This window comes from Perna viridis, chromosome 1, assembly GCF_037379345.1.
Source record: "Perna viridis isolate PV_CMFRI_1.1 ecotype Kerala chromosome 1, ASM3737934v1, whole genome shotgun sequence".
Taxonomy (NCBI): Eukaryota; Metazoa; Mollusca; class Bivalvia; order Mytilida; family Mytilidae; genus Perna; species Perna viridis.
In genome coordinates, this window is record NC_142445.1 from 384,915 (window position 1) to 401,074 (window position 16,160).

The window sequence follows — 16,160 nt, forward strand, 5'->3', positions numbered from 1 at the left end:
CTCATACGTTATGCCAGAGCTTGCCGAAACTAAGTTTTTGTATCGCGCTAGAACAAATAGGCTTGTGGAACAGGGTTATGTTGCTACAAGATTGAAGTTATCACTACAGAAGTTTTATGGTCGTCATCATGAACTCGTGAATCGTTATGGTGTATCCATCAGCACCAGGAAAACTGATAGAACTACCCGCTGTAAAATGATTTTTTTACCTTAATAATATGGTAACGAAAGATGATTCTCCCTATGATATGATTAAAATTTAAAGTAAATATATGTATGCAATTATCCTTATCACATAAGAATTCCTTAATAAAGTGCTTTGCAGTTAATTTCTGCTGTAGTGTAAAAGACGGATACTTACGTTTTAATACAAGGGTTGTTGAAATTTTCATGCTCATCTTTGTTTCGCCCAAAAGAGTCTATTTTGAGGAAAGATTTCGCCCAAGTCCTTCAAAAAATACAGGATATTCATATAATGCCTTCGCTTTTCAATGCTTGTTTTGAGAGAAATTATTGTAGACACTGATATAGCTGTCCGCTGTAAAATGATTTTTTTTACCTAAATCATTTGGTAACGAACGATGATTCTCCCTATGATATGATAAAAATTTAAAGTAAATACATGTATGCAATTAACCTTACGAAACTATGTTCCGCCCAAATCCTGAGAGAAAATACATAATATTTATATAATGCAGTTGTATTCAAGAATTTTTTGAAATGAAAAATATACTAATTATGATATAAAGTTTAGCATTGCATTAAAAACATGAGTTTGTGTTTAATATCTAGCTAAGAATGACATACAGTAGAAAGAGACAATGATTTACCCTAAAATGGTTGAAAAGCAAGATAAATATACAATGACAAAATACTTTTTGTTAACAAAAACATCGAGATTCTATACATGTGGAGCAAGTCCATGCTTTTTTAATTCAGTTTCTATAAGAAAAAGGTAAAGTGTGACTACAACATTTTATTTTCAAAAGCACTAAGCTTTGATTTATTTACTACCCGTCAGATGCTATCTTGAACTACAAATTAGGAATGTCGGATAATGTTTTATGAAACAAAGTGTTTTCATCACGAATCCAGGGCTTTAGTGGAAAAAAAGAGAATAAATAGTCGAAGAATTGTCCCTAACTCTTAACAATTACTCTATCAAATAAACTCATATTTGCCAATGTAAAAACAATGTAAAAACAGCTTTTTCGTTTTCCTATAAACTTACCATTAAATAATGATGTTATTTCATACAGTGCAAAAATTTTTATACATATATGTTGCCGATTCAAAACATCTCAAACTGTCATAACCACATATGAATTCCTTAATAAAGTGGTTTGCAGTTGTTTTCTGCTGCAGTGAAAAAGACGGATACTTACGTTTTAATACAAGGGTTGTTGAAATTTTCATGCTTATCTTGATTTCGCCTAAAGAGTCTATTTTGAGAAAAGATTTCGCCCAAGTCCTTAAAAAATACGGGATATTCATATTATGCCTTCGCTTTCCGATACTTGTTTTGAGAGAAATTATTGTATACACTGAAAGAGTTGCCCGCTGTAAAATGTTTTTTATGATTAAAATTTAAAGTAAATACATGTATGCAATTTAATTAAATTACTTCGTTCGGCAAAATTGAAATTCTATATATGGTGTATACATTCTTGCTACTTTCATTTCAAAATTTACAAAATTTGTTCGAAGCCAATAATCAATAATTACTTACTCATAACAGATGAAAGTTTGAATTCCTCATTTCACACACATATCGGGATAATGTAAATAAAAAGAAAGTCTAATTATCTCTACGGCTTGTGATAATTCATTCCTACAAAGAAAATTAGCAATAGAATTATCTTAAATTTTAACACATTCACCATTACATGCCCGGACAATTATGTATTCATCAACCTTATATCTGTCAACATCCGTCAACAAATCAACTCATAACTTCTAGTACAAGATATACTTGAAAGTTAACGCCGATTGTTTTATTATGAAAACTACAAAAACTGATGCACAGATATGTGATCTTTGAAGAGCATCCACTCTGATCAAATAAAAACATATTTGTATTAATATGTCACCTATGAGAATTATTAACTTGAACGTATCACTTTTTAAAATACAAAACCAACAATTCAGTGATCATTTAGTGATCAAACATATTGTCGCTAACGGTTTCGGCTATTCCAAACATCGCAATATTTCATGAGATCGCCATGTTTCTGTGCAGTTAAGTATTAGAAGTCATTTAAAATAATAATTGCATTGCAGTTGATTTGTCCTGAATTGTGTAAATGTATGATACTTATGCTTATATTTGAAAGCTGTTCATATATATATTGTAAAAATATGTTTCATCCAAAAGAGCGTATTGTGAGGAAAGGATTCGCCTGACTCCTGAAGAAGATACAATATAATTTTAAAATTTCATTAATACGCAATGTGTTTGTGCAACTAAGCATTATATACCTTTTTGAAATTTATTGCATTTGGATTTAACGAATATATAATATTAGGATTCTTACAGTTTCATATTGTAACAGATACGATACAATGCCTTGCGTAACTATGTTTCAGCCAAAAGAGCATAGTTTGAGTATTTGTTTCGCCCAAGTCCTGAGCAAAAATGCAGGATATTTATATTATGCCGTTGTATTCAAGAATTTACTTTGTTTGTTTGTTTGTTAGGGTTTAACGTCCGAGCAGCAATATTTCAGCTATATTCAGACAATGAACATGAAATGGATGATAAAATGAACATGAAATGAAAAAAAAAGGATGGGTCACAAGGATAATAGGGTCGACAAATTTTGATTGCCACTGGAAAAAGGGGAGATGGGTAACGTAGGGCAATTTAGCCTCCTGTGGCGGAGCACAAAGGTTCCTACTCCTATCGAATACCACAGCAGGGTTCTTTAACGTGCAAGGAGCGTGGCATCTTTCCCAACTCGGTGCAATGAAAAATATACTAATTCTGATATAAAGTTTAGCATTTCATTACCAACATACGTTTATGTTTAATATCAAGCTAAAAATTAAATACATTAAAAAAAGAAACAATGATTAACCCTAAATTGATTGAAAGTTAAGAAAAATATGCAGTGACAAAATATTTTTTTGTTGATAAAAACACCTTGATTCTGCACATTAAGAGCAAGTACATGTTTTCATATCAGTTGCTCCCAAAAAGGTATAGTGTGAATGCATTTTTTTTCAAAAGCACCAAGTAATAATTTATTTACTACACGTCAGATGCTATCTTGAAATACAAATTAGGAATGTCGGATAACTTTTATGAAATAATGTATTTATTACGAATCGTTGGCTTTAGTAGAAAAAAAAATAGTCAAAGAATTGTCCATAACTCTTAGCAATTACAATTTCAAATAAACTCATATTTGTCAATGTAAAACAAAATAGCTTATTCGTTTTCGTACGAACTTACCATTATATAATGATGTTATTACATACAGTGCAAAGATTATTATACATATATGTTGGCGATTCTAAAACTTTCATGAAAACACCATGTTTGGGTTCAATAACGAATTCCTTAATAAAAGGCTTTGCAGTTGATTTCTGCTGTAGTGTAAAAGACGGATAATTACGCTTCAATACACACAATTTTAAAATTTTCATGTTCATCTTTTTTTCGCCCAAAAGAGTCTATTTTGAGGAACGATTTCGCCTAAGTCCTAAAAAATACAGAATATTCATATAATGCCTTCGCTTTCCGATGCTTACTTCGAGAAGAAATTATTGAATACACTGATAGATGTAAAATGTTTTTCTTCGATCTTATCATGTGGTTAAGAACAATGATTCTCCATAAGATATAAGTAAAATTTAAAGTAAATCAATAAAATTAAAATACTTTCATCGCCAATAGTGAACTTCTATACATAGTGTTTACGTTCTTGGTAGTTTCATTGTAAAATGAAGCAAATAATCAATAATTACTTAATCATAGCAGATGAAAGTTTGAATTTCTCATTTCACACTAATTTCGGATAATATGAATACAAGGTAATACTAAATATCTTTATGGCTCGTGATAATTCATTCCTACGAAGAAAGTTAGTAATAGAATGATCTTAATTTCTAACACATTCACCATTATATGCCCGGACAATTATATATTCATCACCCTAAAATCTGTCAATATCCGTCAACAAATCAATTCATTACTTCTAGAACAAGATATACGTCAAAGTTAACGCCAATTGGTTTATTAAAGAAAACCACAAAAAAACTAATACACAGATATGGGATTTTTTAAGAGAAATCATTCAGATCAAACGTAGTATATTTTTTTATAACTACAGTTGATTTCTGCTGAATTGTGTAAATGTAAGATAATTATGCTTAAGTTTGACTTTCTCATCACACAAGAATGTCGGATAATGTAAAGAAAAGGAAATACTAAATATTGCTGCGGCTCGTGATAATTTATTCCTATTTTACACAAAATTTTATGAGAACGCAATGTTTCTGTGCATTAAAGCATTAGATGTCATCTAAAATAATATGTGCATTGCAGTTGATCTGTGCTGAATTGTGTACATGTATGGTACTTGTGCTTACATTTAAAAGCTGTTCAGATATATTGTAAAAATATGTTTCACCCGAAAGAGTGTATTTTGAAGAGAGGATTCTCATGAAAATGATACAATATATTTTTATAATTTCATGAATACGCAATGTGTTTTTGCAACTAAGCATTATATACCTTCTTTATATTTATTGCATTTGAGTTTAATGAATGTGTAATAATAGAATACTTACGGTTTAAAACTCGCAGTTTACTGGGAAGATTGTTCCATAAAGTGGCAGCTGCCTTGTCGAACTTACGATCACCGTACGATTTCGTTTTCACTCTTGACGTTTCAAGTGTCACAGAGTTCTGGGAGCGTAGTGATCTTGATGGGCGATATAGAGTCAGAAGCTTTTGGAGATATGCTGGAGCTATACCATGCAGTGCTATAAAAAAGCATAAGATAAGTTTGTATTGACATCGGAATTCAACAGATAACCAGTGTAGGTCAATTAAACCAAGTGCTATGTGGTCATATTTCCTGCGCCGTGATATCAATCTGGCGGTAGCATTCTGAACTCTTTGAAGCTTGTTCAAGCCACTAGATTTCACGCCATATAAAAGGGAGTTGCCGTAATCCAATCTCGATGTTAGAGTTTTGCAAGCACTGTCCGTAATGTAACAACGAATTCGGCCAATCTTTCTGATTGAAAGGAAACATGACTTGGATACAGTGGGAATGTGTAGTTACATGTTTCATGACTTGTCTAAGTGTAATCGATAGGCTAAGAAAACAAACAATGAACTCTGGACCCAAACAAAGGTCCCGGCGGAACGCCAAAGTTCAATTTGGTCGAGTTGGATTGGATGGCTCCCACGGATACTTGTTGAGTCCTTCTTTCTAAATACGACAGAAACCATGAAAGAGCAGAATTTGCCGTAACGTCGTAATGTGCACGTAATAATTATGGGTTGATCATTGTTTCTTTTTTACTGTATGCCATTCTTAGCTAGATATTAAACATAAACTTATGTTGCTAATGCAATGCTAAACTTTATATCAGAATTAATATACTTTACATATCAGTAAATTCTGGAATACAACGGCATTATATAAACATCCTGCATTTTTTTCTCAGGACTAGGGCGAAACAAATCTTCAAATTGTGCTCTTTTAGTCAAAACATAGTTTCGCAGGGTTTGGATCTGTTAGAATATGATTTTATTCATCTATTTTATCACTGGTATTTTTAACACGGTAATGTTATGTTTTGGATTTTTTTTTAAATGGAAATATTTTTTTTATTGCTTTTAATTCTTATTTCACTCAAATGATAAATATATCTATTTTCTAGATATTTTTACTGTTGCTATAATTTTTAGATTTAGTACTTCATTCTTATCTTGGTTGAGCTTTAAGAGATTGCTCGTCATCCATGAGCTGATGTCCTCAAAACAAGCTTCAAGTCGTGTGGATATTTCGGACCAGTTGTCAATTGGTTCAATTACTAAATATATCTGCGAATCACTAGCGTAACAATGATAAAGTATGTCATGTCTTCTGAAAATTTCTATCTTATATTTTTATACTATTTAAATAATGTTTTAATATTTAATTATGCTTTAATTACATGGTTTGTATTTTTTGTTGGTCCTTTCTTTTGTGGTTTTACAAATTTTTATATCTAAGATACATAATTACTGTTCTGAAAAATATTTCTCTTTTCATTTTCTTTTGTATAATTTTATATGCTGTAAAGCGCTTAGAGTAAATGCAGTTTAGATTGGCGCTATACAAATATTGTAAATAATAATATTTAAAAAAATTCAGATCAAACAAAAATGATTCTTTCATATTTATGTTGTCATCACCAAGCCAATAGCTTAGACGAATGATTTATTAAGTATGCTTTAGAAGAAAACTCGAATAATAAACAAGAAAAGTCTGATACATTGATAATAATGAATTACAAAAACATGATCAGGGAATTTATCCTACTTATTTCTCCATTACATTCCTAACGATTATTAATCAACCTCATATTTCGTTGACATGAATTTGATATTTTTCTGGTACAAAAGGAAGTGTAATCAAGCGAATCAAGATTCTAGCAGAAAACAAAAGAATGTATACCATGGACAAAAGCAGACATCAGTAACAGACACACACAACGAAGGACGTGCAATGACCAAAATAATACTTTACCCTTAACGAAATGTTTTATTACATATACTGTAACGACTTATGTATGTTTAGCCTTGGTTATATAATTCAATCAGTCATAAATCGAAAAAAATCCTATAAAATTGTGTGTGCCATTGTTAAAATTGATATCATACTTGATATATTTGAGGAAAGCGAATGCTTTATTGATTATACCTATCTGATCGCATTTTATTATTCATCAAATCAAAAAAAGAAATAAAGAAGTTTGGAATGCAATAACGCGACAGATTTTTAATAAAAAAAAAAAAAACAAAACAAACTTGAAATGAAATACAAATGCCCATTTATATTAATATTGGGAGCGGCAGAAGATTTGACATTCTTTCAACCAAATTTGTGACGGATCGTTGTCGGATACGTTGTTATCTAAAGAACAGGCATATGCATCATCAGGTTGTATCAACCGTAGTATTAAAAACCGTTTGTTGTATCTCTTATAAGTTAAGACAGTAAACGACGCCCCTGTGATTCAGAAAAACCTCACTAAATCTGCTTGTAACGACACCAAGTCATCGATCTCAAGTTTTTTTTTCTGCGTGGTTATTGAGTAAAGTGAGAAGTTTCCTACTAAACAATGGACTCCTACAAAGCCCGCAATGTAGCAATTGGTTGAATCTTGTAGTTTAATTATACACCTGTCATCTCGGGTAGCCTTGATAGAGAATAATGTGAATTTTCTAAGATATATTTATCTAATATGTCAGAAGTAGCTAATATTTTGACAAACATTTCTCTTTAATTACTTCTTCACATATCGATTTTACACGCTATGCAGTTTGACGACTAAATTGTTTAATGACATTCCTTTCATTATTAATCATTTCAACATTTCTTTCTGTATCTATTTGAAGGTGTAACATATCTATGACATAACATCTTGTTGTCAGAAAACAAGGACAGAAAGCAAATTATGTGTAAACAAAACACGTCAATATTTTATAAATTTTGTTTAACTAGGTCAACAAGGTACATTATAGTAAGTTTTGTTATTAATTTCTATGTCCAAATAAGGACTAAACGTCACTTGTCTGTTACATATTTCCTACAAATCAAATTGTGTTGTAATCCGATACACGCACCAAAAAGTATATGTTACATTTTGAAACTTTATATGTTTAATAAAATTTTATTGTTTTTGTGTTTATTTGGAAAAAATCATTACCAAAATGTGATTCTGTATTTTACATCGGTTAACAACTGTCTCTACAATATATATATATATATATAATAATAATAATAAGAAAGAAATTAATGATTTTGTAAAGTTCGCTAAACAACGATTATTCACGTATTGACGATATAGGCAGGTAAGCAGATTTTGGGGCATTAAATCGAAACGTGTGACAAAATCAGTTTCAGATTAAGACATGTTATAAATTGGCATACTGGGTACTCACATGCAAAAGGAAAAGGCAGAAAAACATGTAAAAGAACTTAAATTACACACTTGAAAATAAGGGCGACACTACTTTTTACGCCTAAATAAAAGTTTCGCCTAAAGTCATATATTTTGAGTGAATTTTTTCTCCCAAATTGGCAAAGGCGCATATATATATATAACAAGTATTTTACATTCAAGTATCAATCCACATAGAATTCAGACACTAGTATTAGTGTATAATCAAAGTACGCATGTACTGAATAAATTTCTATCGATCGTTTTTGCGCCTTAAATATTCATCGAATTGCAAAAAATATGGGATAAAAGGAAAGTATGGGAATCGAATTCAAACCTATCTTAACATAAGCTTATTGTTATAAATGGTTAATATTAAACTCATCGTTTTATTTTTCTTAAATTCACCATTCTGATTATGAAGGACATTTAAAAACACAGACACAAAAATGCCTCATAGTAGCATGCCAGTTCGCGTATTATTCAGGTTCGATATCGGTTTACATGGTACACTCCGATATAGTCCAAACTACAAACTTCTAGTTGACCATTCCCAGTTTTTAAATTTTCAGGTCGAAATTCAGTTTATCGACCTCCAGGACGAAACTAATTCAAACCTAAGGAGGTAGACATAGGGAAAAGGACACAACTCTTACAAATCATTATAACGTTTGTATTCAGCATTTGACATCAATCTCATGTAAGCATCAAGTAACCTGGACTGATTTCATTATGTTTCAGATGAAAGCTTTATATGCTTTGGTGAAATCGAATATGATGCAAACATATCACTGATTTCAAAAGGCGTCCTTTACCCCAGCTCTACCTCCTTAAGCCACAAATCATTGAAATAAATCGTATCCTTAGAAACGTGTTACACTCAACTATGTACATTTCTCAGTTGATAAGGTTCATAGTTCAAATATTACAAATTATTTCACAGACAACTATGTGTCATGTGAAAGCGCTCTTACATAAACGATGAAGTATTATAATACTACCACAGGGACTTGCTCCCACTCCCAAATATGCAGTCCGAATAGTATATAACAAGAAAACTGGGATCCCACATTTTGCTGTAACTCGCTTCAACTCCCCCTTGAATAAAATCAAACATAATTATTACTTATTACTGCCCTGCAAACAACCTAATAATATAATAATATATAATAAAATAAACACAGGTATCACCATCAAATACTTATTAAGATACAGAGTCGGGCTTCATGTTTGATAGTGGGAGCAAGCCCCTGTGATATCATTCCACCAATCATGGCCGAAATAGCCAAATAGAATGATTAATATTGCAAAAAGCAATGACACCAGACCAAAAATGACGCAATTCCCAAGAAATGCATCATCAAAATTCCTATGCCATCTTCTATGCAAAGTTTCATTTTCATTTGCCAACTCGGAGCTTCCGATGTCATGAGGCGGTAACCGTAATAAAAAATATATTTATGATGCAGTGGATGATACATCAAGATGGTTTTGGAGGTTATGCTACATTTATGTAACAAAAATTGTCAAAAGATGAGCGGCAAATAAAAGCATGATATCCTTTTCTTTATAATGTTTCTTGACTGGAACCATTGCCCCTCTTATTCCTCAAGGCCTGCTTAAGACAGTTTTCCCAATTAGTACTCGGCATTCCTTTCATTATTCCTTTTCTATGATTGAAGACTATTTACAATCTCGCTGGGTTTTCATTTCTAGTTAAACATCAAATGGTTTATTATGCGTTTAAAAATGAATAGGTAACTAGAATATACTCGTATGTAGTTCCCTCTTTACATTTAAATGTGGCTATAGTTAATTTATTCATTATTCTTATGCACCTTTAACTGAGCCACTTCACAACGTATATTATTTTCAAATAAGTTTCCCTTCCTACGCAATACACAATTAATTGTTTTAACAGAGCGTCAGTGACCTATATACATGTATGTAGAATGTAAGACCAGAACTAAGAATGGCTAAAATATTCTAACGGAAGTAGACGATTACACAAGTGCTCCGTCCATCATTGGCATAGCCTAAGATCCTAATAATTATAATGATTATTGGGACATGTTTCAATTCCTATATCAAAATAATGGATCTGGTTTGATTGGTTCTATTTTATTTTATTTCTTTTGATTTCGTTTTACGTTTCGTTTGTTGTTATGTTGAGTTCGTTTCGGACTTTACAGATACTTCTGCCACTCTGTATTATAGTTGACCCAGGAAGCTTAAACAGAAACTGCAACAAGTAGCTATCTTAACGTGACTCAATGTGACATTGTTTGGCAAACTATATAAAAATGGTTCAAACTGAAATTTATAGTTTTAGTTTTCTAGAACTGAAAATTTGAAGCTGATTTTCGGTCTCGTTAATTAGTTACAAGAGGTGTCAAGTAGGAACAAGGAGGTCAAGAAGTCGAAAAAAGCGACAAGTCAACTGATACAAATTTAAAATTAAAAAAAAAATCTTTTCTCAATTTGACCAATGAACACATATACCAACTTTTGCTGAAAATGGTAAAATCCCGGGTATAAAAATATGAATGTGTCATTTAAAAAGAAGTAAATATAGGATTAATTAGAACAATTAATTACACACCATTATTCACACAACCAAACATTTGCATTACGAATATCTAATTGGTCTTCAATGAACGACGATGAAACTCTCACATAATAAGTTAGGTTGCAGCCGGCCCTAAAACAATACTATACTCAGGTATTGCGCCATATTTGCCATATATACTCAGGCAACATTAAAGTAAACTGAATTTGAAAACAAGTAGAGATATACAAAGGTCTGAATTTCCAGACTTGGGACCTGCGCAACATAGTGGCGGGGTTTAAAATACTTTGACGTGATCACAACTCTTTTAAAAGTCTGACCATGGCGACAAAATAAATTGTTCACATTTAACACAACTAAAAACCGATTACAAAAGGTTTTAGACCTTATTAAAACGGAAATAAAGAACCTTATTATACGTTACATAAATGCAAAAACGATGAACTACAAGCAGTATGTGGTAAAAATCATATATACATATACATATACACAGCCGCGCACAACACATTCAATTTATCAAGCAAAACTCATTACAGCACAGACACAAAACAGTTATGCAAAATTGTCACAAACAGGACCCAAACCCCCTTGACAGCCTGTTAAATCCTTTTGATGACTTCTTTTTTGTTTAGTCTGGTAATAAGAGAGCCGTCACATAGCTACTCAAATAAAGATTATTGCAAACAAATGTTGTCAATATAATATTTTTCAATACGTAGTAAGTAAACAATGATTACACAACCATTTTCAAATTTATTATTTTGAATTTTGCTCTTTAGACAATAGTCATGGTAAAAAAGTGATAAACACATTACCAACACTTCGTACAACACAAAGGCTGCTTCTATTAAAACATATGAAGAAACATATTTCATATTAAAATTGAAATAAATCATTGAAACTTCATTTTATCATTGTTTTACCAGGGGCTGACCACTTATGTTGTTATTTAAAGCCTCGCTATCCCTCAAGTAAAACAGTGCGACATAAATGGCATGCCTGTAGTACAAATGTAAAACAACGATGAAATTCAGTTTCCATAATTTATTTTTGAAATAAAGGTTAAGGTCCCCTAACTCTAAACGTACTTATCTTTTTAAACAATTTGTTTTAATCTTTTAGCACCAGTTTAAAATAGTTGATGGCCACACAATATAATAATTGTGTCAAATTTAGGACATCTGATTAAAAAACAAAGACAATGATGTCCTTGAGGAATCTAATAAAAACAATTTTCAAAATCATACCAGAAATAATATAGCTATTGTCAAGCAATCAGAAAAAAATGCTTTTGGCCTATTTGTATCCTTTATTTTTATTAGCTCAACTCACAACCCCACAAATCGATCAAAGTATTCCTTTTTGTTATGCAATTTCAAAACGATTCATTCACTTGTAGCACAATTATTGCCTGGAAATCAGGAAAATGCCTGTCTTTATAAATATAGTTCGTGTAGTGATTGTAATTGAATATTTTGACATTTTTATTGATTTAACGCATATTTATATATGATAATCGGAAATTTGGTGTGAAAAATTCCTGTATTGAGTAGCGAAGAATATTTAAAAAATCCTATTTTGTTAAATAGTTATTCACGGAACATTTGTGCTGAAATCTACCAAAAAAACATCTCTTTTATTTGATATACACTGAGTTTCCTATGTTTCTTTAACAAATAGGTAGATATAAAAGATATATAAGTTTGGTGGCGTTTACTGTAGTTAGCGGATTTTCGTAGGTAAGCTGGCATCGGAAGGCCAGTTAATGGTACGAATGTTCTTTACATATAACAAATAAATTGAATATGCAAATTTCTTTTTTGATGTGATAAGCATGCAATTGTTTGGGTAGTGTTTCTGTCATACGGCCATGTTAAGACTACAGTCCGCATCAGATGTAATGAAAATGAATGATTTTGGGCTTGAAAGTGCTATTTCACGGACTATGGCAATGTTAAAGGTACAGTTGGGATCTGATGTGATGAGCATACTTTGGTAAGGAAATTGCAATTTTAGTAGTATTGGCTATGTGAAGGGTATGCTTCGAATCATCTGTTTGCATTAGTTTGGTCATGTCAAGCATACAATTCGCATCAGATTAGATAACCAGGCTTTAGTTTGGTTTTGGGTAGTTTTTCGGACAAACGATCGTTTTAAGCGTACGGTCAGCATCAGATGTTATGAGCATGAATGAGTTTTGACCGGAAAGTGTTATTTCACGGACTATAACAAAGCAAAGAGTGCAGTTTGCATCAGATGTGATGTGCATATTTTGGTAAGGGAAGTACGATTCTAAGTAATATGACCATGTGAAGTGTAGACTTCGAAACAGGTGTGAGGGAAATGAATGATTTAAGGTAAGAAAGTGTTATTTGCAGAACTTTGACCATAGTAGGCATGTGCATTTTCGGTAGGAAATTGCTATTTCACATTGCATGACCATGTTAAGGGTCTGCTTCGCATCAGATGTGAAGTGAATGTATGTTTTCGGTAGAAAAGTTATCTTTCAAACAGGATGACCATGCTTATACTAGTTTGCGTCAAATGTGATGAGCTTGTTTTGCTAAATATGAGGTCAACAGACCCCTTTTAAATTTGAGGTAGTTGTGTTGATCCCTGAGATATTTGAGGCCTCAGGCTGATCAGAGTCTACGGAAGCATGCCTAACACCAATTAATTTAGGGTTTCAGAGGTATTCTCCAGATTTGACGTACAGCTATCAAATGAGTGATGAGATATATTACATGTAGTGGTTTGCTTTTTTTACCATAATCTTTTTTTTTTAATTGTATAAAAAATATGTTTTATATTACCCTTGGAGGTATTTATCAAATAGTTCCTGAATTTCATGTGGACAAGTTCGACAACTCCGTACTCTAACTACCAAAAAGACCTTAATGAATATGATAAAGGTTGATTTTTGTCTTCGTTGCAGGTTTAACTTCAAAGGTTATAGGAAATACATTTGACATTAGCAATCAGAGTGTGAATTGTCTCCTGCTTTGAATTAATCGTCAACAAACCCCAAAATTATGGCATTTCTCAAGAGAAAATCAAAGCCGTAACTAAGCATTTTTTTCTATTTTTTGATAAAGGGTTTGGAGGTCATTGAAGATCCCTAAAAGCTGTGAAATAAATTTCATCTAGCGGACATCTGATATGTTATTGCTTTTGTTATGAATGTATCAAACCCTTTACCATCGTCCTAAGTAAAGGTGAATCAAAATTAAGTGTCGATTAAAATCTTAGTATGAACTGATTTAACCGATAACATGACATTTAACTTGCCAAAACCAACTTAAAAAGCGCTTAAACATGGAAATCGTTTGATGTTCTAATGACAACAAGCAAAATAAACCGGTGGCTATCAATTATGCACATATGATTAGCTCTAGAGTTTTTATCATTATAAAAATTATGATTTGATCTTTGAATCAATACTATTGACTTATTTCCAAATCTATATTTTCGTCTTTTTTGTAAGATATCAACGTTTATACCAATGCACGTCAGGTCAAATTAAAATAGTGGTATAAAAATAAACATTTAGAATTGACAAAATTTCAATAATGTGAACAATGAAGATAATCATGGTATTGCCAATTGTATCTATTCTTAAGAACAGACGCATGATGCATCCTTCTGATTTAAACAATAACACAATATTTGAATGGCTAGATTAGTATACAAAGTTTTCCCTCCCAGGTTTTCTAGGTTACGTGAACTATATTTGACATTAAGTATCACTTAAGATTTAAACAGTGATTTGAATTTGAGGAATAGTCATAAGCTACAACTTTCAAACAAAAACAGTCTAAGTCATTAAGCAAGTCATTTTGTATCAAATACTTACTCTTCATATTACATCAAATAAGAAATTGAATATTATTTCAAGATTACCTACTGAATTCTATGTTACACATGCCTTAATTTCTGGTTGATAAGGAGACAAATTAAGGTTATTTTTAACATAATTAAGTCCATTTTTCAGTTAGTGAAATACTTAGACTTACCATTTTTATACGACCGCAAAACAAATTTGGATGTATTATGTTAAAGGTCTGTAGTCAATTTGATTTCCGTTATTTAATATGAGTTTCCCTTGACCAATCCCTTTCAAATATATAGGGATAGCTATAATAGAGTTCTGATCTCACCCATTAAAGAAACAAGTGATCCGAAGGCGCCAAAATCAGAACGTTCTGCAAAGAAGGATCATAATATATATCATTACATAGGTATCGAGTACAGGTTGCAAATAGAATTTTTTTTATGGTATATGCCTTTTTGCAGAGATAAATGGCCAACAGTTACATGGATTGAGTAAACATATTATTGGTTCACCTATGTCAAAGTTCTTTTGCCGTCATGCCATGATCGTATTAAGCTGCACTGGCGTAGCTCCTCGGTTGGTTTATAGACTCGTCTTGGTTTGTGCAGTCCTACGATACTTTTACGTGGGTACATACCAGCCTGACAACTGTTTCTCAGCCTTGACCTCAATTTTACGCTTGAGTGACTTGCATGACATTTTTCATTAAAGTCCATTTCTCAGGAAACTGAAACCTACATCAGCCGTTTTTTGGTTTACTTCTGGGTGGGTACCTTCCAGTGTGTTAAGTCTTAAAACAGTCTCCTTAAGTTGACCTCAATATCGTGCTTAAGTGACTTGCATAACATTTTCACATTTAAGTGCATTTCTCAGCAGCAGTAATAACTAGACTCACATGAAAGTGCGATGTCGTCTGACTTAAGTGACTCTTGTTATTTTCATACTGTTTTCCCAATTATAGTAGGTTTGTAAGAGAGAGTATACCATGTAAGCAACTGTTATTCCTAGACCAGCATTACTTGAGTTTCAATTTCACACTTGAGAGGATTGTATCAGATTTTTTATATTTAAGTTCTTTTCTAATCAAATGAGTGCCTACTTTTATAAAATGGCGTGTATAGGTACTTCTAAGTTGGTACATGACAGTTTGACACATATTTGTCCACTGTTGTGGACCCCTTTGTCAACAAATGGTCGGCATTCCAATGGGAACAAATTGTGCTCCTCTACTAGCTGACCTATCTCATCACTCTTATGAGGCCGACTTTATAGCTGATCTGATTCGAAAGAAAGAATATCGTTTAGCTAAATCCTTTAATTTCAGTTTCCACTGAAATGACATATTATCTTTAAAAATTCCTAATTTTGGGGATTTGATACATCGCATCTATCCCCAAAACAAACTCGAGAAAAGGATACTACAGACCTTGACCTTCAGTTAGAAATCAATGTATGATCAGATTCTAAAATTACAGTTATTTAAATGGTTGAAATTTTTACCATTATTTCTTTTCCCAGCACTTCGCTTCACACAAAATTACTAGAAGATTATTGTTGTTTATTTTCTAGTGATATTTAACTGAACTTTTTTAG

At 32.0% G+C, this 16,160-nt stretch overlaps 1 long non-coding RNA gene across 1 annotated transcript in view; it reads right to left on the minus strand.

The window, feature by feature from the left end:
- Positions 1 to 1,436: 1,436 nt before the first annotated feature.
- LOC148626752 (uncharacterized) overlaps positions 1,437 to 16,160 on the minus strand; it is a 95,536-nt gene continuing 80,812 nt past the window's right edge. Inside the window, exons 2-3 of the long non-coding RNA XR_015922228.1 lie at positions 4,795 to 4,989; positions 1,437 to 1,831 (exon numbers count right to left, since the gene is read on the minus strand). This is a non-coding gene — a long non-coding RNA (uncharacterized LOC148626752). The remainder of the gene's footprint in view (positions 1,832 to 4,794; positions 4,990 to 16,160) is intronic.